General features: G+C 42.6%; 1 long non-coding RNA gene across 9 annotated transcripts; it reads right to left on the bottom strand.

Moving 5' to 3' along the window:
• Positions 1-20,086: 20,086 nt before the first annotated feature.
• LOC124694383 lies at positions 20,087-25,643 on the bottom strand. Of its 9 annotated transcripts, XR_007000460.1 has the most exons (8): positions 25,529-25,643; positions 25,369-25,412; positions 23,565-24,666; positions 23,087-23,207; positions 22,784-22,935; positions 21,470-21,588; positions 21,147-21,265; positions 20,087-20,422 (listed from the first exon to the last, which is right to left on the bottom strand). It is a non-coding gene; the product is annotated as an uncharacterized LOC124694383 (long non-coding RNA). The 9 variants fall into 9 exon arrangements; XR_007000463.1 differs by lacking the exons at positions 25,369-25,412; positions 25,529-25,643 and having other exon boundaries at positions 23,565-23,657; positions 23,841-25,359; XR_007000465.1 differs by lacking the exons at positions 25,369-25,412; positions 25,529-25,643 and having other exon boundaries at positions 23,565-23,657; positions 23,847-25,359.
• Between the last annotated feature and the right edge of the window lie 1,887 nt (positions 25,644-27,530).

Raw genomic sequence — 27,530 nt, 5'->3', positions numbered from 1 at the left:
AAGCAATATACGCCCAATCATAGGAATCCTTGGGGGATAAACCCTTCTTTGGGTAACAGTTAAAATAACATTATCTGAAGAACTCAAGAAGCTCAATTCCTTGCTTCAGTGCAAGATCCGAGTGATTCTTCTTGAGGTCTCTCTGCTACCAAGGTTATCTTATCAGTAATGATGAGGAAAACATGTGTGTATCCAATTGATTGTCTCAAGCTCTCAGTTTGGCGCTTGTGATTGAAGGGGAAAATGCATGTAAAATGAAAAAAGATCTACACGATCAACCAAGATCTATACTGTGTAGATGCAATAGCTGGATTCATTCCAAATTACTCACCGAGTAGTGCGGAAGAGCTCGATGATGGTAATGATCCGAGCGATCCCCGCATTTAGGCTAATTCCTCTCAACCGCAAGGATATCTCCTACATGTTCACATAATTGAACGGATGATTCCTCTGGCGTAGTCGACGCGTAGGGAGATACAATCCGTGAAGGCTTTGTTGTCCATTGCTTAGATCTCACAATGAGAGAGGTGCAGCCCCATGGCGTGCGTATGTGGAGAGGAAGAGACAGACAACAAACCAAAGGGTTCTATGATCTACGGAGAGAAATTGTTGTACAAAGAGGGAGGGGCCTCCATTGTTTATATAGGTGGAGGAGGGGTACCGACTTGGGGAGAGGGACAATCTGACCGCTGCCTTTAAGGTGCGCACCTATGGCTGCCGCTGTCTCTCCTAGATTGGTGTTACCAAGGGTGGGTCGTACCACCCCACCGAACCCTAGGGCCCCCCATCAGAAGGGGGCCAAGGGCAGGGGCATGTTGAGCCCCTTGGGGACTGGCTGGTCCCTCGAGATCTTTCGTAGCTCAGCTGGCCACCCCTCCCTCTGAAACTTTTCCCTCTCTTATTCCAAAGTCTTCCACATACTTCGGAGTTCATTGGAACTAGGTTTCCCTATATGAAATATAATTCTAAATGATTCCAAAAATAATTCCATATATATATATAGTAACCCTGGAACACTTCCGATGCTACTAATTAATCATTTTCGAAAACCTCAACGTAATTTCGATAGTTTCCCCCTCAATCATTAAATGTCCGAAACACTTCGGAATCTGCCGGAACTATTCCGGACAGCTTCTCTCAACCACACACCATAAATGGAACATTCGCAACAGATTGAACCACATTAAGAGTGTGACCCGACAGGATCGGTAATACGCAGCCATAAGCACATACACCTTCATATCAATAACTAACATTCGGACTTGGACGTCCGTGGTGGCTCCTTTACATACTCGAAGATATTACGAAACAAACCTTTCATGTTAGTACATATGTTAATCCCTTTGATTCATAATGTATTGATACCTCGAGGTGAGACTTTAAGTACTCCAGTGAATCAACTCTTTAACCCACTGGTAGAAAATGTTGGAGATATGCCCAAGAGGCAATAATAAAAGTGGTTATTATATATCTTTGTGTTTATGATAAATGTTTATATACCATGCTATAATTATATTAACCGAAACATTGATACATGTGTGTTATGTAAACAACAATGAGTCCCTAGTAAGCCTCTTAACTAGCTTGTTGATTAATAGATGATTAGTTTCATAATCATGAACATTGGATGTTATTAATAACAAGGTTATGTCATTATATGAATGATGTAATGGACACACCCAATTAAGCGTAGCATAAGATCACGTCATTAAGTTATTTGCTATAAGCTTTCAATACATAGTTACCTAGTCCTTTCGGCCATGAGATCATGTAAATCACTTATACCGGAAAGGTACTTTGATTACATCAAACACCACTGCGTAAATGGGTGGTTATAAAGGTGGGATTAAGTATCCGGAAAGTATGAGTTGAGGCATATGGATCAATAGTGGGATTTGTCCATCCCGATGAAGGATAGATATACTCTGGGCCCTCTCGGTGGAATGTCTTCTAAATAGCTTGCAAGCATATGAATGGTTCATAAGAGACCACATACTATAGTACGAGTAAAGAGTACTTGCCAGGAGACGAGGTTGAACAAGGTATAGAGAGATACCGATGATCAAACCTCGGACAAGTAAAATATTGCGTGACAAAGGGAATTGGTATCGTATGTGAATGGTTCATCCGATCACTAAGTCATCGTTGAATATGTGGGAGCCATTATGGATCTCCAGATCCCGCTATTGGTTATTGGTCGGAGAGTTCTCAACCATGTCTACATAGTTCGCGAACCGTAGGGTGACACACTTAAGGTTTGATGTCGTATTAGTAGAACTTGAATATGGAATGGAGTTCGAAGTTTTGTTCGAAGTCTCGGATGGGATCACGGACATCACGAGGAGTTCCGGAATGGTCCGGAGAATAAGATTCATATATAGGAAGTCATTTTATAAGTTTGAAAATGATCCGGTGCATTTATTGAAGGTTCTAGAAGGTTCTAGAAAAGTCCGGAAGAAATCACTTTGGAAGGCGGAGTCCCGAAGGGACTGCACCTCCCATGGCCGGCCAACCCTAGAGGGGTGGAGTCCCAGGTGGACTCCACCAAGGGTGGCCGGCCACCCCCCTCATGGAAGGGTGGGAATCCCACTTGAGGTGGGAATCCCACCTTGAGTAGGTTTCCCTACACATGGAAGGTTTTGGGTTGGGGTCTTATTCGAAGACTTGTAGTCCAACACTTGGGGGTTCCACCTATATAATGAGGGGCCAAGGGGAGGGGGCCGGCCACCACAACACCACCACCTTGGCCGCACCCCAAGGAGGCCGGCCACCCCCTCTCCCCAAACCCTAGTCGCCCCACTCCTCCCTCTCTCCCGCAACGCTTAGAGAAGCTCCGCCGGAGATCTCCATCGCCACCGCCACCACGCCGTCGTGCTGCCGGATTCAAGGAGGAGCTACTACTTCCGCCGCCCGCTGGAACGGGGAGAAGGACGTCGTCTTCATCAACACCGAACGTGTGACCGAGTACGGAGGTGCTGCCCGATTGTGGCACCGTCAAGATCTTCTACGCGCTTTTGAAAGCGGCAAGTGATCATCTACTGCAGCAACAAGAGCCTCATCTTGTAGGCTTTGGAAATCTTCAAGGGTGAGTCTCGTTCATCCCCTCGTTGCTCCCATCTTCTAGATTGCATCTTGGCTTGGATTGCGTTCTCGCGGTAGGAAATTTTTTGTTTTCTATGCAACGAATCCCTACAGGTGGTATCGAGCCGTGTCTATGCATAGATGGTTGCACGAGTAGAACACAATGGTTTTGTGGGCGTTGATGCTTATGTTGTCTTTAGTTTGAGTACTTTGCATCTTTGTGGCATAGTGGGATGAAGCGGCTCGGGCTAACTTTACATGACCGCGTTCATGAGATTTGCTCCACGCTCGACATGCAACTTGTATTGCATAAGTGGCTTTGCGGGTGTCTCGTCTCTCCTACTATAGTGAAGATTCAACTTACTCTTCTATTGACAACACTAGTATCACCGTTGTGGTTCATGTTCGTAGGTAGATTAGATCTCACTCGAAAACCCTAAACCACGTAAAATATGCAAACAAAATTAGAGAACGTCTAACTTGTTTTTGCAGGGTTTGGTGATGTGATATGGCCATAATGTGATGATGAATATGTATGAGATGATCATTATTGTATTGTGGCAACCGGCAGGAGCCTTATGGTTGTCTCTAAATTTCATGTTGAGTAGTATTTCAAAGAAGTTGTAATAGTTGCTACATGGGAGAACAATCATGAAGACGACGCCATTGACCTTGACGCTACGCCGACGATGATGGAGATCATGCCCGTTGATGATGGAGATCATGTTCGTGCTTTGGAGATGAATATCAAAGGCGCAAAGACAAAGGGGCCATATCATATCACATATGAACTGCATGTGATGTTAATCCTTTTTGCATCTTATTTTGCTTAGATCGCGACGGTAGCATTATAAGATGATCCCTCTCACTAAAATATCAAGATAATAAAGTGTTCATCCTTAGTAGCACTGTTGCCAAGACTTGTCGTTTCGAAGCATCTCGTGATGATCGGGTGTGATAGACTCAACAAGTGCATACAACGGGTGCAAGCCAGTTTTGCACATGCGGATACTAAGGTGGCCTTGACGAGCCTAGCATGTACAGACCAAAAGGTAGAGCATGAATCATATGATTGATATGATGAACACTTTGAGTGTTCGCCATTGAAGTTACATCTTGTCTCGTGATGATCGGACTTGGTGTGGTGGATTTGGTTCGTGTGATCACTAAGACAATTTGAGGGATATTGTTTTGAGTGGGAGTTCACCTAGTTTTTAATTTTATTGAATTAAAGTTTGAACTCAATTTGTCATAAACATTAGTCTAAACTATTGCAAATATATGTTGTAGATATGGCGTCCCCAATTCATTTTAACCAGTTCCTAGAGAAAGAAAAGCTTAAGAGCAACGGTAGCAACTTCACCGACTGGTTCCGTCATGTGAGGATCTTCCTCGCTGGCGGAAATCTGCAATATGTGCTTGATGCACCGCTAGGTGACCCTCCTGCAGAAACTGAAACCGATGAAGTAAAGAATGTTTACGAGACTCGGAAAGCTCGGTACTCTCAAGTTCAGTGTGCCATCCTATGCAGTCTGGAAGCCGATCTTCAAAAACGTTTTGAGCACCACGATCCTCATGAGTTGGTCAGTGAGCTGAAAGCTATCTTTGAAACTCATGCGGCCGTGGAATGCTATGAAGCATCGAAACACTTCTTCAGTCCGCATGATGGAAGAAGGCAGCTCCGTTAGTGAGCACATGCTCGCCATGACCGGGCATGCGAAGAAACTCGGTGACATGGGAATAGTGATTCCTAACCGACTGGGGATTAATCGTGTCCTTCAATCACTGCCACCTAGTTACAAGAACTTTGTGATGAACTACAATATGCAGAACATGAACAAAGAGTTACCTGAACTCTTCGCCATGCTAGAATCTGCTGAGATTGAGATCAAGAAAGAGCACCAAGTGTTGATGGTCAACAAGACCACCAGTTTCAAGAAACAGGGCAAGTCTAAGGGAAAATACAAGAAGGGTGGCAAGAAAGCTGCCACGACTCCTGTGAAACCTAAGACTGGCCCTAAGCCTGATGCTGAGTGCTATTACTGCAAGGAGAAGGGACACTGGAAGCGTAATTGCTCCAAGTATTTGGCGGATCTAAAGAGCGGCCTTGTCAAGAAGAAGAAAGAAGGTATATCTGATATACATGTTATAGATGTCTATCTTACTGGTTCTCGTACTAGTACCTGGGTATTTGATACTGGTTCGGTTGCTCATATTTGTAACTCGAAACAGGAACTAAAGAATAAACGAAGACTATTGAAGGATGAAGTGACGATGCACATTGGAAATGGATCCAAAGTCGATGTGATCGCTGTCGGCACACTTCCTCTACATCTACCTTCGGGATTAGTTTTAAACCTCAATAATTGTTATTTTGTACCCGCATTGAGCATGAACATTATATCTGGATCTTGTTTAATGCAAGACGGTTATTCATTCAAGTCTGAGAATAATGGTTGTTCTATTTTTATGAATAACATCTTTTATGGTCGAGCACCCCTGAAAAGAATGGTTTATTTTTGTTAGATCTCGATAGTTGTGATACACATATTCATAACATTGATGCTAAGTGAATTAAATTGAATGATAATTCTACTTATATGTGGCACTGTCGTCTTGGTCATATTGGAGTGAAACGCATGAAGAAACTCCATACCGATGGATTACTTGAATCACTTGACTTTGAGTCACTTGATAGATGCGAAGCATGTCTAATGGGAAAAATGACTAAGACTCCATTCTCTGGTATTATGGAGCGAGCTACAGACTTATTGGAAATCATACATACCGATGTGTGCGGACCAATGAGTGTACCCTCGCGCGGTGGTTATCGTTATGTTCCAACCTTCACAGATGATTTGAGTAGATATGGGTATATCTATTTCATGAAACATAAATCCGAAACTTTCGAGAAGTTTAAGGAATTCCAAAGTGAAGTAGAAAATCAACGTAACAAGAAGATTAAATTTCTACGATCTGATCGTGGAGGTTAATATTTGAGTTATGAGTTTGCCATGCATTTAAAGAAATGCGGAATACTTTCACAATTGACACCGCCGGGAACACCACAACGAAACGGTGTGTCCGAACGTCGTAATCGAACTCTCTTAGATATGGTTCGTTCTATGATGTCTCTTACTGATTTGTCGTTATCATTTTGGAGTTATGCATTAGAGACAGCTGCATTCACTTTAAATAGAGCACCATCAAAATCCGTTGAAACGACGCCGTATGAATTATGGTTTAACAAGAAACCTAAGCTGTCGTTCCTTAAAGTTTGGGGTTGCGAAGCCTATGTAAAAAAGTTACAACCGGACAAGCTAGAACCCAAAGCGGAAAAAATGCGTCTTCATAGGATACCCTAAGGAAACTATAGGGTACACTTTCTATCACAGATCCGAAGGCAAGATCTTTGTTGCTAAGAACGGAACCTTTCTTGAGAAAGAATTTCTCACTAAAGAAGTGACTGGAAGAAAAGTAGAACTCGATGAGATTAATGAATCTTCACTCGTTGATCAGAGTAGCGCGATGCCGGAAAATGTTCTCGTGCCACCTACACCGGCAACGAGAGGAAGCTAATGATAATGATCATGAAACTTCAAATGAGATAGCTACTCGAACCTCGCGGATCGACAAGGGAACGTGCCACTCCTGATTGGTATGATCCTTGTCTAAATGTCATGATTGTGGACAACAATGATGAAGACCACGCGACGTATGAAGAAGCGATGATGAGCCCAGATTCCAACAAATGGGAAGAAGCCATGAAATCCGAAATGGGATCCATGTATGATAACAAAGTGTGGACTTTGGTAGACTTACCTGATAGCCGCAAGGCTGTCGAGAATAAATGTATCTTCAAAAGAAAAATAGATGCTGATGGTAATATTACTGTCTATAAAGCTCGACTTGTCGCAAAGGGTTTCCGACAAATTCAAGGAGTTGACTACGATGAGACTTTCTCACCTGTAGCGAAGCTAAAATCTGTGACGATTTTGTTAGCAATAGCTGCATTTTTCGATTATGAGATTTGGCAGATGGATGTCAAAACGGCGTTCCTTAATGGAGACATTGAGGAAGAGTTGTATATGGTACAACCCAAAGGTTTTGTCGATCCTAAAAATGTCGACAAAGTATGCAAACTTCAGCGTTCAATTTATGGACTCGAAGCAAGCATCGAGAAGTTGGAACCGACGCTTTGATAAGGTGATCAAAGACTTCGGGTTTATACGAGTGTCATGGAGAGGCCTGTATTTACAAGAAAGTGAGTGGGAGCTCCGTAGCGTTCCGATATTATATGTAGATGACATATTATTGATTGGGAATGATATAGAACTATTAAGCGAGTGTAAAAGGTTATTTGACTAATAGTTTTTCAATGAAAGACCTTGGTGAAGCATCGTATATATTAGGCATCAAGATTTATAGAGATAGATCAAGACGTCTAATAGGGCTATCACGGAGTACATACCTGGACAAGATTCTAAAGAAGTTTAGAATGGACGAAAGTAAGAAAGGATTCTTACCTATGTTACCGAGGCAAGGTCTTGAGTAAGACTCAAGGTCCGGCTACGGCGGAAGAAAGAGAAAGGATGAGTCGGATCCCCTATGCCTCGGCGAGTAGGCTCTATCATGTATGCCATGCTATGTACTAGACCGGATATAGCACATGATGTTAGTTTGACTAGAAGATATCAAAGTGATCCAGGAATGGAACACCTGGACAGCGGTCAAGAATATCTCGAAGTACTTGAAAAGAACTAAGGATATGTTTCTTTGTTATGGAGGTGACCAAGAGCTCGTTGTAACCGGTTACACCGATGCAAGTTGGAACACCGATCCTGATGACTCTAAGTCACGATCCAGGTACGTGTTTATATTGAATGATGCTGCGATGAGCTGGGCAAGCTCGAAGCGAGTGCACGGTGGCGAAGTCTTCAACAGAATCGGAGTACATAGCGGCTTCAGAGGCTTCATCAGAAGCGGTATGGATGAAGAGGTTCATTGTAGAGCTCGGTGTAGTTCCTAGTGCATTGGACCCATTAGTCATCTACTGTGATAACATGGGTGCCATCGCCAATGCATAAGAACCAAGGTCACACAAGAGGCTGAAGCATATCAAGCTGCGTTATCATTCGATTCGCGAGTACATCGAAGATGGAGAAGTAAAGATTTGCAAAGTACACACTCGATCCGAATGTAGCGGATCCGTTGACTAAAGCTCTCCCTAGGGCAAAGCAAGACCAACACCAGAATGCCATGGGTGTTAGGTACCTTACAATGTAATCTAGATTATTGACTCTAGTGCAAGTGGGAGGCTGTTGGAGATATGCCCAAGAGGCAATAATAAAAGTGGTTATTATATATCTTTGTGTTTATGATAAATGTTTATATACCATGCTATAATTGTATTAACCGAAACATTGATACATGTGTGTTATGTAAACAACAATGAGTCCCTAGTAAGCCTCTTAACTAGCTTGTTGATTAATAGATGATTAGTTTCATAATCATGAACATTGGATGTTATTAATAACAAGGTTATGTCATTATATGAATGATGTAATGGACACACCCAATTAAGCGTAGCATAAGATCACGTCATTAATTTATTTGCTATAAGCTTTCAATACATACTTACCTAGTCCTTTCGACCATGAGATCATGTAAATCACTTATACTGGAAAGGTACTTTGATTACATCAAACACCACTGCGTAAATGGGTGGTTATAAAGGTGGGATTAAGTATCCGGAAAGTATGAGTTGAGGCATATGGATCAACGGTGGGATTTGTCCATCCCGATGACGGATAGATATACTCCGGGCCCTCTCGGTGGAATGTCGTCTAAATAGCTTGCAAGCATATGAATGGTTCATAAGAGACCACATACTACGAGTACGAGTAAAGAGTACTTGTCGGGAGACGAGGTTGAACAAGGTATAGAGAGATACCGATGATCAAACCTCGGACAAGTAAAATATCGCGTGACAAAGGGAATTGGTATCGTATGTGAATGGTTCATTCGATCACTAAGTCATCGTTGAATATGTGGGAGCCATTATGGATCTCCAGATCCCTCTATTGGTTATTGGTCGGAGAGAGTTCTCAAAATGTCTACATAGTTCGCGAACCGTAGGGTGACATACTTAAGGTTTGATATCGTATTAGTAGAACTTGAATATGGAATGGAGTTCGAAGTTTTGTTCGAAGTCTCGGATGGGATCCCGGACATCACGAGGAGTTCCGGAATGGTCCGGAGAATAAGATTCATATATAGGAAGTCATTTTATAAGTTTGAAAATGATCCGGTGCATTTATGGAAGGTTCTAGAAGATTCTAGAAAAGTCCGGAAGAAATCACTTTGGAAGGCGGAGTCCCGAAGGGACTCCACCTCCCATGGCCGGCACACCCTAGAGGGGTGGAGTCCCAGGTGGACTCCACCAAGGGTGGCCGGCCACCCCCCTCATGGAAGGGTGGGAGTCCCACTTGAGATGGGAATCCCACCTTGGGTAGGTTTACCTACGCATGGAAGGTTTTGGGTTGGGGTCTTATTCGAAGACTTGTAGTCCAACACTTGGGGGTTCCACCTATATAATGAGGGGCCAAGGGGAGGGGGGCGGCCACCACAACACCACCACCTTTACCGCACCCCAAGGAGGCCGGCCACCCCTGATGCGTGCAGTTGACACACGTCCGTTGGGAACCCCAAGAGGAAGGTGTGATGCAGATAGTAGCAAGTTTTCCCTCAGAAAGAAACCAAGGTTTATCGAACCAGGAGGAGCCAAGAAGCACGTTGAAGGTTGATGGCGGAGGGATGTAGTGCGGCGCAACACCAGGGATTCCGGCGCCAACGTGGAACCTGCACAACACAACCAAAGTACTTTGCCCCAACGAAACAGTGAGGTTGTCAATCACACCGGCTTGCTGTAACAATGGATTAACCGTATTGTTTGGAAGATGATTGTTTGCAGAAAACAGTAAAGAACAATTACTGCAGTAGATTGTATGCTATGTAAAGAATAGGACCAGGGTCCACAGTTCACTAGAGGTGTCTCTCCCATAAGATAAATAGCATGTTGGGTGAACAAATTACAGTCGGGCAATTGACAAATAGAGAGGGCATGACAATGCACATACATGATATGATAAATATAGTGAGATTTAATTGGGCATTACGACAAAGTACATAGACCGCTATCCGACATGCATCTACGCCTAAAAAGTCCACCTTCAGGTTATCATCCGAACCCCTTCCGGTATTAAGTTGCAAACAACGAGACAATTGCATTAAGTATGGTGCGTAATGTAATCAATAACTACATCCTCGGACATAGCATCAATGTTTTATCCCTAGTGGCAACAGCACATCCACAACCTTAGAACTTTCTCTCACTGTCCCAGATTTAATAGAGGCATGAACCCACTATCGAGCATAAATACTCCCTCTTAGAGTTAAGAGCAAAAACTTGGCCAGAGCCTCTACTAATAACGGAGAGCATGCAAGATCATAAACAACACATAGGTAATAGATTGATAATCACCATAACATAGTATTCTCTATCCATCGGATCCCGACAAACACAACATATAGCATTACAGATAGATGATCTTGATCATGTTAGGCAGCTCACAAGATCCAACAATGAAGCACATAAGGAGAAGACGGCCATCTAGCTACTGCTATGGACCCATAGTCCAGGGGTGAACTACTCACTCATCACTCCAGAGGCGATCATGGCGATGAAGAGTCCTCCGGGAGATGATTCCTCTCTCCAGCAGGGTGCCGGAGGCGATCTCCTGAATCCCCCGAGATGGGATTGGCGGCGGCGGCGTCTCAGTAAGGTTTTCCGTATCGTGGCTCTCGGTACTGGGGGTTTCGCGACGAAGGCTTTAAGTAGGCGGAAGGGCAACGCGGGGGCCACACGAGGGCCCCACACACCAGGGCCGCGCGGCCAAGACCTAGGCCGTGCCGCCCTGTTGTGGCGGCGCCTCGTGGCCCCACTTCCTTTCCCCCTCGGTCTTCTGGAAGCTTCGTGCAAAAATAGGACCCTGGGCGTTGATTTCGTCCAATTCCGAGAATATTTCCTTACTAGGATTTCTGAAACCAAAAAGAGCAGAAAACAGCAAGCGGCTCTTCGGCATCTTGTTAATAGGTTAGTGTCGGAAAATGCATAAATACGACATATAATGTGTATAAAACATGTAGATATCATCAATAATGTGGCATGGAACATAAGAAATTATAGATACGTTTGGGACGTATCAAGCATCCCCAAGCTTAGTTCCTACTCGCCCTCGAGTAGGTAAACGATAACAATGATAATTTCTTAAGTGACATGCCATCATAACCTTGATCATACTATTGTAAGCATATGTAATGAATGCAGCGATCAAAACAATGGTAATGACATGAGTAAACAAATGAATCATAAAGCAAAGACTTTTCATGAATAGTACTTCAAGACAAGCATCAATAAGTCTTGCATAAGAGTTAACTCATAAAGCAATAAATCAAAGTAAAGGTATTGAAGCAACACAAAAGAAGATTAAGTTTCAGCGGTTGCTTTCAACTTATAACATGTATATCTCATGGATATTGTCAATGTAAAGTAATATAACAAGTGCAATATGCAAGTATGTAGGAATCAATGCACAGTTCACACAAGTGTTTGCTTCTTGAGGTGGAGAGAGATAGGTGAACTGACTCAACATAAAAGTAAAAGAAAGGTCCTTCAAAGAGGAAAGCATCGATTGCTATATTTATGCTAGAGCTTTTATTTTGAAAACATGAAACAATTTTGTCAACGGTAGTAATAAAGCATATGTATCATGTAAATTATATCTTACAAGTTGCAAGCCTCATGCATAGTATACTAATAGTGCCCGCACCTTGTCCTAATTAGCTTGGACTACCGAGATCATCGCAATACACATGTTTTAACCAAGTGTCACAAAGGGGTACCTCCATGCCGCCTGTACAAAGGTCTAAGGAGAAAGCTCGCATTTTGGATTTCTCTCTTTTGATTATTCTCAACTTAGACATCCATACTGGGACAACATGGACAACAGATAATGGACTCCTCTTTAATGCATAAGCATGTAGCAACAATTACTGTTCTCATATGAGATTGAGGATATATGTCCAAAACTGAAACTTCCACCATGATTCATGGCTTTAGTTAGCGGCCTAATGTTCTTCTCTAACAATATGCATGCTCTAACCATTAAGTGGTAGATCTCCGTTACTTCAGACAAGACGGACATGCATAGAAACTCACATGATATTCAACAAAGAGTAGTTGATGGCGTCCCCAGGAACATGGTTATCGCACAACAAGCAACTTAATAAGAGATAAAGTGCATAAGTACATATTCAATACCACAATAGTTTTTAAGGCTATTTTGTCCCATGAGCTATATATTGCAAAGGCGAATGATGGAAATTAAAGGTAGCACTCAAGCAATTTACTTTGGAATGGCGGAGAAATACCATGTAGTAGGTAGGTATGGTGGACACAAATGGCATAGTGGTTGGCTCAAGGATTTTGGATGCATGAGAAGTATTCCCTCTCGATACAAGGTTTAGGCTAGCAAGGTTTATTTGAAACAAACACAAGGATGAACCGGTGCAGCAAAACTCACATAAAAGACATATTGTAAACATTATAAGACTCTACACCGTCTTCCTTGTTGTTCAAAACTCAATACTAGAAATTATCTAGACTTTAGAGAGACCAAATATGCAAACCAAATTTTAGCAAGCTCTATGTATTTCTTCATTAATGGGTGCAAAGTATATGATGCAAGAGCTTAAACATGAGCACAACAATTGCCAAGTATCAAATTATTCAAGACATTTTAGAATTACTACATGTAGCATTTCCCGATTCAAACCATATAACAATTTAACGAAGAAGATTCAACCTTCGCCATGAATACTATGAGTAAAGCCTAAGGACATATTTGTCCTATGCAACAGCGGAGCGTGTCTCTCTCCCACACAATGAATGCTAGGATCCATTTTATTCAAACAAAAAAAAACAGACCCTCCAAGCAAAGTACATAAGATGTGACTGAATAAAAATATAGTTTCAGGGGAGGAACCTGATGATGTTGTCGATGAAGAAGGGGATGCCTTGGGCATCCCCAAGCTTAGACGCTTGAGTCTTCTTAAAATATGCAGGGGTGAACCACCGGGGCATCCCCAAGCTTAGAGCTTTCACTCCTCTTGATCATAGTATATCATACTCCTCTCTTGACCCTTGAAAACTTCCTTCACACCAAACTTCAAGCAAACTCATTAGAGGGTTAGTGCACAATCAAAAATTCACATGTTCATAGGTGACACAATCATTATTAACACTTCTGGACATTGCACAAAGCTACTGGACATTAATGGATCAAAGAAATTCATCCAACATAGCAAAAGAGACAATGCGAAATAAAAGGCAGAATCTGTCAAAAACAGAACAGTCCGTAAAGACGAACCTGGAAGGGGCACTTAACTTGCTCAAACGGAAAAACTCAAAACTAATGAAAGTTGCGTACATATCTGAGGATCACGCACGTAAATTTGCAGATTTTTTTGATTTTTTTACAGAGACTTCTGCGCGAATTCGTGACAGACAGCAATGTTGTTTCTGTGCAGCAATCCAAATCTACAATCAACTTTACCATAGAGACTTTACTTGGCACAAAAACATGATAAGGAGAGGTTGCTACAGTAGTAAACAACTTCCAAGACGCAAATATAAAACAAAGTATTGTAGTAAAAACATGGGTTGTCTCCCATAAGCGCTTTTCTTTAACGCCTTTCAGCTAGGCGCAGAAAGTGTAAATCAAGTGTTATCAAGAGATGAAGCATCGGCATTACCTTGGGCTTTACCCTTACCTTTATTGTTCTTTTTCTTACTCTTTGATTTAGGGAATATATGTCTACCCCCGGGTATAGAGGTGAATTTTAGGGTGCCTTCTCCCATATCTATGACTGCTCCCAATAGTTTCAGCAGGGATCTTCCGAGTGTGATTTGTCCTGTTCCTGCACATTCAATAACAAGATAATCAATGGATATTGTTCTCCCAAGAATGGTTGTATGCACACCCGCAGCTGTTCCTTTAGGAATTATAACAGAGTTATCAATAAGAGTTATTCCTTCTCCCCCTTCAACGAATCCCCAAAGTTGCAAAGATTCATGAATACTCCTAGGCATTAAGCAAAATTCAGACATAATATCACAATTGGCATGAAGAGTTTGGTCACCGATAACAATTTTAATAGTGGGATCCCATAATGAGGGTTCAGAGTTCACTAAAACTTGATCAAGACGGTCTCGGACATATCTATAATTTTCATTCAAGCGAGATGCTCTTGTCTCAAGAGTGTTTAATCTATTATAAATGCTAATAAGGGCTGAATCAAAGTTATTAGCTGAATCATGTGATGCAACCAACTTTTTTATGGCATTAAAAGATTGATCCCCATTGCAATGAAGGAAATCTCCTCCCACTACAGCATCCAAGGCACATCTATAGCGAATCATAGACCAAAATAAAAATTACTAAGGAGCAAACTTAGCGTCATTTGAGGTTCTGCTTTACGATAAGAAGTAAAAATTCTCGACCAAGCATCTTTAAAACTCTCCTCATCCCCTTGTTTAAAAGTAAAAACTAATTCCTCAGGTGAAGAAGTAACAGGTGCAGAGCTAGACATGATAACAAAAGTAAACTAAATGCAAGTAAAATTTTTTTTTGTTTTTGATATGGAGAACAAGACAGTAAATAAAGTAAAGCTAGCAACTAATTTTTTGTGTGTTTTGTTTAAGTGCAGCAAACAAAGTAGTAAATAAAATAAAGCAAGACAAAAACAAAGTAAAGAGATTGGATTGTGGAGACTCCCCTTGCAGCGTGTCTTGATCTCCCCGGCAACGGCGCCAGAAAAAGAGCTTGATGCGTGCAGTTGACACACGTCCGTTGGGAACCCCAAGAGGAAGGTGTGATGCAGACAGTAGCAAGTTTTCCCTCAGAAAGAAACCAAGTTTTATCGAACCAGGAGGAGCCAAGAAGCACGTTGAAGGTTGATGGCGGAAGGATGTAGTGCGGCGCAACACCAGGGATTCCGGCGCCAACGTGGAACCTGCACAACACAACCAAAGTACTTTGCCCCAACGAAACAGTGAGGTTGTCAATTTCACCGGCTTGCTGTAACAAAGGATTAACCGTATTGTGTGGAAGATGATTGTTTGCGGAAAACGAGTAAAGAACAATTATTGCGATAGATTGTATGCTATGTAAAGAATAGGACCGGGGTCCACGAGTTCACGAGAGGTGTCTATCCCATAAGATAAATAGCATGTTGGGTGAACAAATTACGATCGGGCAATTGACAAATAGAGAGGGCATGACAATGCACATACATGATATGATAAATATAGTGAGATTTAATTGGGCATTACGACAAAGTACATAGACCGCTATCCGAGCATGCATCTATGCACTGAAAAGTCCACCTTCGGGTTATCATCCGAACCCCTTCCGGTATTAAGTTGCAAACAACAGACAATTGCATTAAGTATGGTGCGTAATGTAATCAATAACTACATCCTCGGACATAGCATCAATGTTTTATCCCTAGTGGCAACAAGCACATCCACAACCTTAGAACTTTTCGTCACTCGTCCCAGATTTAATGGAGGCATGAACCCACTATCGAGCATAAATACTCCCTCTTGAAGTTAAGAGCAAAAACATGGCCAGAGCCTCTACTAATAACGGAGAGCATGCAAGATCATAAACAACACATAGGTAATAGATTGATAATCACCATAACATAGTATTCTCTATCCATCGGATCCCGACAAACACAAGATATAGAATTACAGATAGATGATCTTGATCATGTTAGGCAGCTCACAAGATCCAACAATGAAGCACATAAGGAGAAGACGACCATCTAGCTACTGCTATGGACCCATAGTCCAGGGGTGAACTACTCACTCATCACTCCGGAGGCGATCATGGCGATGAAGAGTCCTCCGGGAGATGATTCCTCTCTCCGGCAGGGTGCCGGAAGCGATCTCCTGAATCCCCCGAGATGGGATTGGCGGCGGCGGCGTCTCAGTAAGGTTTTCCGTATTGTGGCTCTCGGTACTGGGGGTTTCGCGACGAAGGCTTTAAGTAGGCGGAAGGGCAACGCGGGGGGCCACACGAGGGCCCCACACACCAGGGCCGCGCGGCCAAGACCTAGGCCGCGCTGCCCTATTGTGGCGGCGCCTCGTGGCCCCACTTCCTTTCCCCTCGGTCTTCGGAAGCTTCGTGCAAAAATAGGACCCTGGGCGTTGATTTCGTCCAATTCCGAGAATATTTCCTTACTAGGATTTCTGAAACCAAAAACAGCAGAAAACAACAACTGCTCTTCAGCATCTTGTTAATAGGTTAGTGCCGGAAAATGCATAAATATGACATATAATGTGTATAAAACATGTAGATATCATCAATAATGTGGCATGGAACATAAGAAATTATAGATACGTTTGGGACGTATCAACCCCCTCTCCCCAAACCCTAGCCGCCCCACTCCTCCCTCTCTCCCGCAACGCTTAGCGAAGCTCCGCCGGAGATCTCCATCGCCACCGCCACCACGTCGTCGTGCTGCCGGATTCAAGGATGAGCTACTACTTCCGCTGCCCGCTGGAACGGGGAGAAGGATATCGTCTGTATCAACACCGAACGTGTGACCGAGTACGGAGGTGCTGCCCGATTGTGGCACCGTCAAGATCTTCTACGCGCTTTTGAAAGCGGCAAGTGATCGTCTACCGCAGCAACAAGAGCCTCATCTTGTAGGCTTTGGAAATCTTCAAGGGTGAGTCTCGTTCATCCCATCGTTGCTCCCATCTTCTAGATTGCATCTTGGCTTGGATTGCGTTCTCGCGGTAGGAACTTTTTTGTTTTCTATGCAACGAATCCCTACAGAAAAAGGGGCTTTAGTCCCGGTTGGCAACTGCCATTAGTCGCGGTTGCGCAACAGGGACCAATTAAGCGCGACTAAAGCCCCCCCTTTAGTCGCGGTTGCTTACGAACCGCGACTAAAGGCACGTCCACGTGGGCGCCAGGCGACCGTCGGGGCGGAGGACCTTTAGTCACGGTTCTTCTGGCCAACCGCGACTAAAGGCCGCCGCAGGTTTAGGGTTTTACCCCCCCCCCCACTAAATCTGGTTTCTTTTTAATTTGTATTGTTTTATTTCTTTTGTGTTTTATTTTAATTTTGAAGGAGTTTCACATATTCTACGGTACTACATACATGCATATGAATGTACAATTTCAAACAAATTTGAAATTAGAACCAAAAAGAATTCAAGAGGAATATACAATATATATTCAATATCGGATGACCATATACAATTTTGAACAAAGTTTCCATACATAATTTACTGCATCAGAAGTTCTACGTCCTCGTAATAGTGTTCTACTTTAGGATGGAGGACTTCCCTCATGAACCATCCTGCTAGTTCCTTTTGAATTGGTCGGAAGCGAGCTTCTGGACTAAGTGTCTTCCGCAAGTCATTCCTCTTGATGTTGTTTTCCAACGGCGTCCGCTCAGAGGTGTATCTCCGGATGAACTCACAAACATAGTATCCACATAGATTGGTCCCCGGTGGCTGAATATCCCCAGTCAGTGAGCTTTTAAATTCTACCTCTTTTTTGAATTCACCGACCATTTGATATGAGAACCGTCTCCAAACCCTACGAGGCAAAGAAAATTAAATGAACAAGAGAGTTATTAGTTACTTGATATTAGGAAATGAACGAAAGAGGCCGATCGATATAGAGCGTAAATGAATGAAAATAATTACTTTTGCAGCATTCTTCTCATGTCGACCCAATGCTTTGGATCCATATCCAGAGAGTCCAGGACGAGAACTCTAGAGGTGTGAAATTCAATTGTGAGAAGAATCCAGTGGAACCTGCGGACACGATACATGCACAGTCATGCATAACTCATCGATTAGACATACCATGCATGGAGTAAAGAAAAGAGAATGTGCTCAAGACAGAAACACTCACCCAAAATGGTAAAGAAATAGAATTTGACTTTTGAGTTGCTGCTTTGTAAGAAAACGCCACAGGTCTTCCTCCACGTCGGCGGGGTGATGTTCTAAAACATATCCATTAACGATGTGTGGGTCAATGAACCCAACATCATGGATGTTCCTTATTCGCATTTCCCGAATCTTCATTCTGCATAATAGCGTGCACAACAATATAGTTAGGACAATATATATCCTATATGAGTATCTATCATACCGGAAAGTATGTACATGTAGTATGAAGTATATAAGACTATTTTAGTTGTATATATAATACTTTGTAGGCAGTATGTACATTTTTTTTACGTAGACTCATTTTTTACGTGTACATATGCATGTATATCGGATATGTAGTGCAAACTACATGTTTAAATACATTTTTTCCACCAAACTTGATTTGGAGTATCTTAGATATGTTGTATGAACATACTCAAATAGATAAAGTATCGTACATACTTCAATATGGTAGTATAGTACACATGGGTGTAGTTACACCCAGGGGTAGGAAGTATTTATCCTATATATATATATATATATATATATATATATATATATATATATATATATATATATATATATATATATATATATATATATATCTGGTCTATTCTCGAACCGGTTCGAGAATAACTATTCTCGAACCCTTTACTGAACTTCCGCGTGTTTCACAAGTGAACTTCTCGACGGAATACCGAATTGCATGTTCGTGCGGACGAGTATTTTCATGATGATTTTCAAACCGCTTATCGGATTGATGCGTATAATATACCGTTGGATTCGCACGGAAATTTCGCATCTTTTTCTTGTTCATTGTTTCCCAAATTCTATATTCATTAAAACTAATTTGAAATATACAAAACAACGTTTTCGCGGATTTCTCTATTATTGTACAGTTTTGGGTTCCAGTTTTCAAACCGTTTATCGGAATGATGCGTATGATACGCCGTTGGAAAGGTGCTGACTAGGCGCACCTTTTTCATGAAGAAAACTTTTTTAAATTTTTTATAGTTTAAGAGCAGATTTGAAAATACGTGGTTACGTTTTTCGAACTTTCTTGGTTTTTCGAACTGTTTTTGGGGCTTATTTACGAACCACTTATCGGAATGTGCCAAATGATATTGCGTTGAAAAGATATTGATTAGGCGAATCTTTTTCATGTTGAATGTTTTTCCAAATTCTAAATGGTTTTAGTTTAATTTCAGAAATACATAAAAGTGAAGATAACGTCGACACAAGAACATTTCGAAATTGGCTCATCTAGATTGATTAGGTGTGGCATTGCGATATGTTGGAGTATTAGTAGAGTTATATTAGTGCTAATTGTACGTTGAGTTGGTCGATTTGCGCAATCGGTGGTTGTACGGACGATTTCTATGCGTATGATTTCCGTCCAGAAAAACAGAGTGTATGAGGTGCTCGAATATGGAAGTGAACTTCCCGATATCTGTTAGTGAACTTCGGGTCGCGGTATAAAGTTTCAGCTATGTTCAAAATGTGGTTCAAAGTGAACTTTCGCGCCCGTTACAAAATGAAGATCGGCAAAGTTAACTTTCAAAGTAAACTTTCAGTTAAAAGATGAATTGAATTCTTTGGCCAAGAATAAATGAACTACCGCTGTTCATGTAAAGTGATGAACTACCGCTGTTCATGTAAAGTGAACTTCTCATACGAACAAAGTGCACTTTAGAAATTACTTTTAACTGATACTATGCATCGAATAAGACTGAACTGTCAAGATTAGAAAAGTGAACTTTTGCCAAGAATAAAAGGTGAGTGGAATTGAACTATTCAGTTAATTGAAGAGGACTTCTCAACTTGCACGATGCAATTTTGATTCTTTTTTATTGTGCGCTTTTAACTAAAATTGCCAACACATATGGCACTAACTTCCGTAAAACAAAATTGAACTTTCAACGTAAATAAAAATGAACTTCTTATTTTTTCTATTACACATCAACACAAGTACATGTTATTCATTTCCCCAAATTATTACAAGTAATCAGAGTTAAAGGCAAAAGTGAAAGTCAGACACAGTAACACTTCACGGAGGAAAAATGCTACAAAACTTCTCAACGGCATGCGATCATGGAGCCACGTTGAAGTTCATATCCCAAATAAGGAAGTATGAATCCTAAATAGCCACGTTGAAGTGCAGAAAAACTTCTCCCCTAAATACATGAGCTAATTCAAAAATATTATAGTGTCTTCCAGCCAAGCTCTATAAGTCTTGTTGAATTCATCGCCCAAGCTGCTACCCTGTAATAACATAATTTGTTAGGACTTCTGACATTTAGTAGAACAAGAACTCATCAATACAAGAGTCTAAATAGAGTCTTATTTTGTTGATTAAAAATATATGTATATGCAGAACTTCCTAAGAAATACAAATGAACTTCCTGATTTTTTTATTATCTAATTTACTTTCTATTTATAAAACTAATTGGCCAGAGCTGCACGGCGCACTGTATTAGAATCGATATAAAATGTAAGACACAACAACAACAGTTCAGAAGCAGTGCACCATCAAACACAATTCTAATTAACCAACGGCGAATGGTTTTGCCAAAAGAAAATAAAGAACAAAAATAGTAGTGCACAAAGGTGAACTCCTATACAAAATAAAGGCTAATTCCCCACAAGAGAAATGCATATTGTGCAATGCAAGATGTACGACTTAACGAATTAGGAAAAGTGACCTTCACGGATTAGAAGTGCAAACTAGTCAGCAATCGCACAAGCACAGCACAATAATATGCTAACAAACAAAATTTCTAAAATAGAAATCAAATAGTACACGCCAAGTAGCAGTTCAGAACTGTGCATATGCTGCTAGTACTGAACCAGGGAGCCGCGTCCACCACCTGAAGCAGAGTTCTGGGCTTGCACCACGTCCAAAAATCAGCAATTGATATAGAAAAGCTAGCTTCTCACCACTAGCAGAGTTGGTACCCTAGAGTCGTTTGATTGGGAGAGATGGTACCTGCCGGAGGAGCACGCACCCACTCGCAGAAGGTATCGGCCAAGGAATCAGCAGCACAGGGCCCCGGCCAATAATTTTAGGACATGACCGCCACCAGCGCGACATGCTACTGCAGAAATCTGCCACGCCAAGAAATGGAAGAAAATAGGTTCATCAGTATACTGCATTTTTAAATGATGAATTTTTTCACTCGAAGATGAAAGTGAGCTTTGCAAGTATACTGCATTTTTTTCAAATGATATCCAATGAACATATCAGTTCACTTTGCGATTTGTGAATAGTAGTAGATGTGAACGTTGCGAATTAAGAGAAGTGAGCTTAACAGATTAGAAGAAGCGAACTCCTGATGATGTTGTTCCCTGTCGGACATTGTGGACGACATTGATGGACTTCCCATGGCTGCGAGCGATGGACTCCCAGGTCGCCAACACCTGTCATAAAACTGCACTTTGTTGTGTCATAGTTTGAATGGTTTCCGAATCAAAGGGCATCATGTCCCCCAATTTGTTTAAGAAAGGGTGGTGTTTAAAGTGATTGACATACTATACAAGTGCTAACTCTTTCGTTTTGCCAAATAAACATGGCTCACCTTTGTGCTGCCATGAAAGTAAAATGAATTCCATGCACATGATCAGTCTGAACTTTACATCAATTTGATAGGCAAAATACTGGGGGGAAAAGGTAACTACATGCAATGAACTTTTTCTGAACCGTGTCTGAACTTCAAACAAACAATTGCTGGAAACTTCAACAGCATGTTGTTGTTCGGATAGTTCAGGAGGGTGGGAGAATGTGGGTGACGTTATCGCACATCCGCACGAGTGGACTGCCTGGTATGCTCCGCACTGCCCCTGTCAAATTACTAAGCTGCAACATAACCAAACTTTCCAAGGATCCCGACCACTACATCCCGGTGCCGTCGTCCCCCAGCGGTAGGTGCGGGTGAACTCCTCGGCGGCGCAGGGCGAACTTCCTAGGAGGAGCGACAGGGAAAAGAGGATCCTGGAGTTCTTCGCCAATATTTTTTCTTTTTAAAGTTTTGTGATTTGAACTACTATACATTACTAGCATCCGAACTACTATGCATTTAAATCTGAACTTCAATTTAGAGATAAAACACAAGTAAAAAATGCACTACATAAAATAAGGTATGTTCTCGTGTTTTTCATTTGAGAAGTGGAATATCATATATCATTTATATTTTAAAGAATGGACTTAGGTTTTTCAGTAAACTAACCGCTCTACCTTAATAGGTGGACTTCCTTTTCTAATCATACAAACCGGTCTGGAGCTCACGCACAAGACACAAGACACGACTTCCGAATTACAATAAGCGAACCTCTTGACAAAAATATGAACAATTTTGACTCCACACTCAGGCGGAATTGAATTTCTCCCACAAACAGAGTGAACTTCCATGGATTCCTTTCTAATAAAAAAGTCACCTTTTTCATGGGATTTCTATTTTTTGCTATCAGCCATGCATCAAATATTTGTACTGGTGAGGCTAATTAGAAACCACTACACAGTCAAAATATTACTGAACATTATTACTCATTCCTAATTTCTGTAAGAGAAACATGACATAATACCAGCGTTGTGTATCATACCAGAAGCAATAAAATTTGAAAACTCACAAGACAACACAGGAGGGATTCAAAGAGCAGCGTTACTCGCGGAGCAGATGCAGCAGTGTGGGGTGGCAGCCTTGTCACTCGCGGCGTCGCTGTGTCAAGCGGAAGAGATGCATATGAAGGCACCGACAAGGAAGTCCAGTGTAGCTACATTTCTGCACATGGAGCTTTACAATATCAAAAAGAAATAAAATAATATTCCATCTAGCAAGAATATCTGAACTAAAGTAGCAGGAGATGTGAACTTCACGAATTAGGAGAAATGAACTTCGCGGACTAGCAATAGTGAGCTCTTCATCTCCGCACCTTTATTCCTGTTGTGCATTTGTGCTCGGCTGCTTCATGCAATGAAGAGCATGACTTGCAGTGACAACCACAGGAGCCAGCCGCAAGAACTCCCAGCTCGTTGCAATGCTGCTTGTGGGTACTGTGATGATAGTTAATTCATATAAAAAAAGCAAACTTCACATATAGAAAAAGGTGCACTACGTCAATCAAGTAATGTGAACTTCAATAAAGAACTTCCACAGATCTTATTAGCATAAAAATCACAAACTCAAGTGCAGGCTTGTGAAGCTTTGTAGGTTTCAACTACTTTTGAGATTAGTAATGCTCAATTAGTTGCAGAAAAAATGTCAAATTGTTCTACCTTTTTGCTCTGATGATATTAATTTGTAGGGCAAAAGATAGATCTTTCTTAGTGTTAAAAATGAGTATAACAGCATAATAATAGGGAACATGAATGGACTCTTGAATGCATATGCATAGTTTACTAGATAATTACCTTAAGTTTAAGCGTTGAAATCCCCGTGGAGTATTACCGGATCATCATGCCACCTCTTAGATATAGCATAGTAGGCTCGGTCAAGTAGTGTTCCTTACATATAACAAAAAAGGAAGCATAAGGATAATAGTAGACAGTAGTAGATGGTTAAGATCAAACGAAATACTAGATAATGCTTTTATACATCAAAACAAGATTGCAGCAATATGCATTTTTGTTCAAATGAACTTCATTTTATTTGCGGAGTGAACTTCACTTTTACAAAAGTGAACTCACCATTACCATTTAGTTTGTTTCATAGAAAAATGAAATGAACTTTCACGATGTGAAAATTGAGCTTCCCATTATGTCCCAAGTAAACTGTCCAACAAAAGTGAAGATGGTTCGATTATATTTGAACTTCAAGAATGCACAAGGCGAACTTTCTGACACAGAGAATTCTGAATTAGCATCAGGCAGTTCAGAGTTGTGCAGGTCATTGAGCAAGTTCACAAACTAGTCAGCAGCGGTTCGTAGAGAAACATACACCTTAGTTCAGGTGGCGGCGGAGATCCTGAATGGTCATGAGGGAGGCCAAGCATGCTGTCGAGGGAACAAGCAAATGTTCAGCTATGAACTAGCAGTAGTTCTTAAGCCAAAATATTGTAGTTTAGCTCTGAAGTTTGGGCAGTTCTAAACTAAAACAACAACAGTTTTGCACTCGATTATGTAGTGAGAAAAGCCTCAGGACAATACATCATTAAAAGTTCACTTGTGTTTGTCTGTAATAAAATTGCTCAATGTTGTAAAAAATTACTCACTACTCAAACGAAATAAGTTCCTCATTAAAAATCTCTGGACAAGCAATAGTGAACTCTGCCCCAAGAATTAAGCGGACTCCCCCTCTGAAAAAATTAACTTTTTGTACCCTCTGTGGACCAAGTGAACTCTGCATCGTGGAAGTTAACTGCTATCTCTGCCGAATCAGGAATTCTCACGATGGGCAAGTGAACTTCACAAATTAAGAGAAGTGAGCTTCACAGATTAGTAGAAGTGAGGTTCACAGATTAGGAGAAGTGTGTGTAGCGAAAATCAGGAGCTCCGTCGAGTCGCACGACGCTACCTGGACACAAGGGTGAACTGTTAAAAAGCACAAAACTGAACTGTCGACTTACACAAAATAAACTGAGATAAACAAGGAACGACGCATTAGGATTAGATGCACACCAGAAAAAATGAGACAATACACTTACACTTCCCAACAGCAAAGAGTATACTTCTCAGAAACAGAAACCAAACTTCCAAATATATAGATAATTTGTACAGAGCAGTGCATACCAATCATTTTTTAGTGCAATCATCCATTCAAAAACATATGCAGATTCATGACTGCTCCTCCTACTGAAGAGGTTTATTTTAAAGCATAAAGCCATAAATTCATATCCTCATTGCGCAGGATACTTCAGAGCCTATATACTTCAGATTTTTGCAAAAAGGCAGGCCATTGGAACCGCTGCACGAGCTAGCACGGAGGCCTCAGCAGCCATGGGCGGTTGGTTGGTTGGTTGCATTGCATAGAATTCGTAAGACGCATCGTGCACCAGAACACCGTTGCTCAATTCCACGGATCCCAGGCGTATAATAAATAGACAATCACGAATATAAGTGCCCTACAATCCCTAGCTAATTGAAACACGCGATCGGCGGCGGCGTATGGATCCGCATCCACCCCAACGCAGCGATCTGCCCGACCCGCGTGTGACGCCTGCGCTACAAATCAGCGATTGAATACGGCAATAAAAAATGGTTGGATCGGATCACTCACATGCGCGCGACGCTTCCGGTGACCCAACACGATGGCGCTTCCAACTGCAGAAAAGGGCGGCGATTATATTAGACCTAAAGAGAACGAGATTGCAAGGCGCCGGGATCGAGTAGAACGAATTTCGGATGGAATCGGATCTGGGAGGAAGAGCGAGTGTTACCGGCGGAGGGGACGAGGACGGCGAGGTCGGAGGCGGGCAGCGAGAATGAACGGAGGTCGAGGGTTGCAGGTGTCGCGGGGCTGCGGCCGGGGATGGAGCCGACGCGGGGATGCGGGGCTGCGGCCGGGGATGGAGGCGGCGCGGGGATGCGGGGCTGCGGCCGGGGATGGAGGCGACGCGGGGATGCGGGGCTGCGGCCGGGGATGCGCCGCTGCGGGGATGCGGGGCGACCGTCAGGGATGGAGGTGGCGCAGGGATGCGGTGCCGCCGAGGAAGGAAGAAGGTGGGACACGGGCAGTGGGAAGTTCGTGAAGGAAGAAGGTGGGATTTGTGGGGGACTGGGTCGAGTCGGTAGCTAGTTGGTTTTTCTGGTGGTTCGGTTCGTTGGTTCTTGGGGGTTCGAGAATAGTTATTCTAGAACCCTCTTAAGGGGGTTCGAGAATAGTCCAGCTCTATATATATATATATATATGAGAGTGGATTTATTGCCCAGTAATGCTACACGTACGGAATCATCTTACGAAATTATCTTACAGGCATTATGTGGGTCAACACGATTGGATACCTTGAAGCAGTTGTCCCGAGACTTTCTCATCTAGATTCACGATTGATAGCCACGTTATCCCGTAAGTTCAGTCCGTAACCAATCTGCCCGTAACTCCAGCATTTCCGTTTAGGGCATGCCCAATGCACTGCCCTAGAGCTACTGCCTCACACCTTTAACTAGGTTCGGGTGGTCCAAAGTAGGTTCGGATGAGGAGGCAGCCTCCTCTTCAAGAAGTGGGATCTTAAGCCTAAAAAGTATGCTTTTTGGAAAGAGGAAGAGATACATAGTGTCATATTTGTGGGGTCCCTTCTCTCTTTTTTCTGACTAAAGTTGTAGCTTCCATTGGAGAGATAAAATTGACCATGTTGCTTCTGACAACTTTTTTACATGGAGCAGCTAGTTGTGTATGCCACCATTGCTCATGCCCTTATTGCCACCCGGTGACACTGCCCCCCGTGTGTCTGCCCGTCCGATGACTAGCTGGAGATTCGTTCTGCGCTGCTAACAAACCAACACGTTGCAGCTAAAACTTAATGAATCACGTTGAAAATTGAATTAGAACCTAATTATACGTTCATGTGGCAGAGAACAGCAGAGCCATGCAGCGTAAAACCCGGCGCTGGCTTGTGTAAAGTGAAGGAATAAATGAGCCAAACGTCTTTCTTAATTTCCAATGCGCGCACAGTGTTATAGTCAGCGTTGCAGCAGCTCTGCATGCATGCATCTTGGCTTGTGCAGCGCGAGGAGCTCCAGCTGCTGGTACTTGATCGAGCATGGTGCTGGCTGCCCGTGAAATTGAAGAACTCGAGCACGAAACGACCGCCGGACACGCGGGCGGGCTGCACGTCACCCTTCGCGAGTTCGTCGGAGATCTTGTTGTAGCCCTCCGCATTGCAGAGGCTCTCATCGTCCTCAAGCATGCATGGGGCACGCACAATTGTGGGCGGAGGCCAGAACACGGCCCAAACGGCAGGGGTGGTGACCTTCCTCGCTGGTGGCTTGAGCGGGAGAGGCTGAGAGAGCGCGCTAGAACTGGAGGGCTGGCGGCGGTGTCTGACACTCATCTGGCCGGAGTGCACCAGGACACAAAGGTTGGCAGCGGTGTCCGTCACTCATGGCGGCGAGCTGGTGGCGGTCAACACCAAGCGGAGATGTCACTATTTATGCCATGACCGATGGAGACACAAGAGGAGTATATACATATGCTAACGTCAGTGATGGCCATCTCCCCGAAGTCGGCCTCCGCTGACGTGCAAAATGTAGAACTCGCCGCGTTTGCCCTCTCACCGGAGAGGCTCCCGCCGGAGTGTAGGAGCTTGCCGACTGCTGCTGAGATAAATGCATGCATGAAGCACTGCTGGTCTTCTCATTGTTGTGCATGCATTTTACATTTAATGCTTCCATGATGTCTTCTGAAAAAGGGTGGTCTTCCACTTCTGTAAAATAGATAAAAAA

Source organism: Lolium rigidum, chromosome 1, assembly GCF_022539505.1.
Source record: "Lolium rigidum isolate FL_2022 chromosome 1, APGP_CSIRO_Lrig_0.1, whole genome shotgun sequence".
In the NCBI taxonomy this organism is placed as follows: domain Eukaryota; kingdom Viridiplantae; phylum Streptophyta; class Magnoliopsida; order Poales; family Poaceae; genus Lolium; species Lolium rigidum.
Note: the sequence above shows the minus strand (reverse complement) of the source record. Positions and strands in the feature narration are given on the sequence as shown.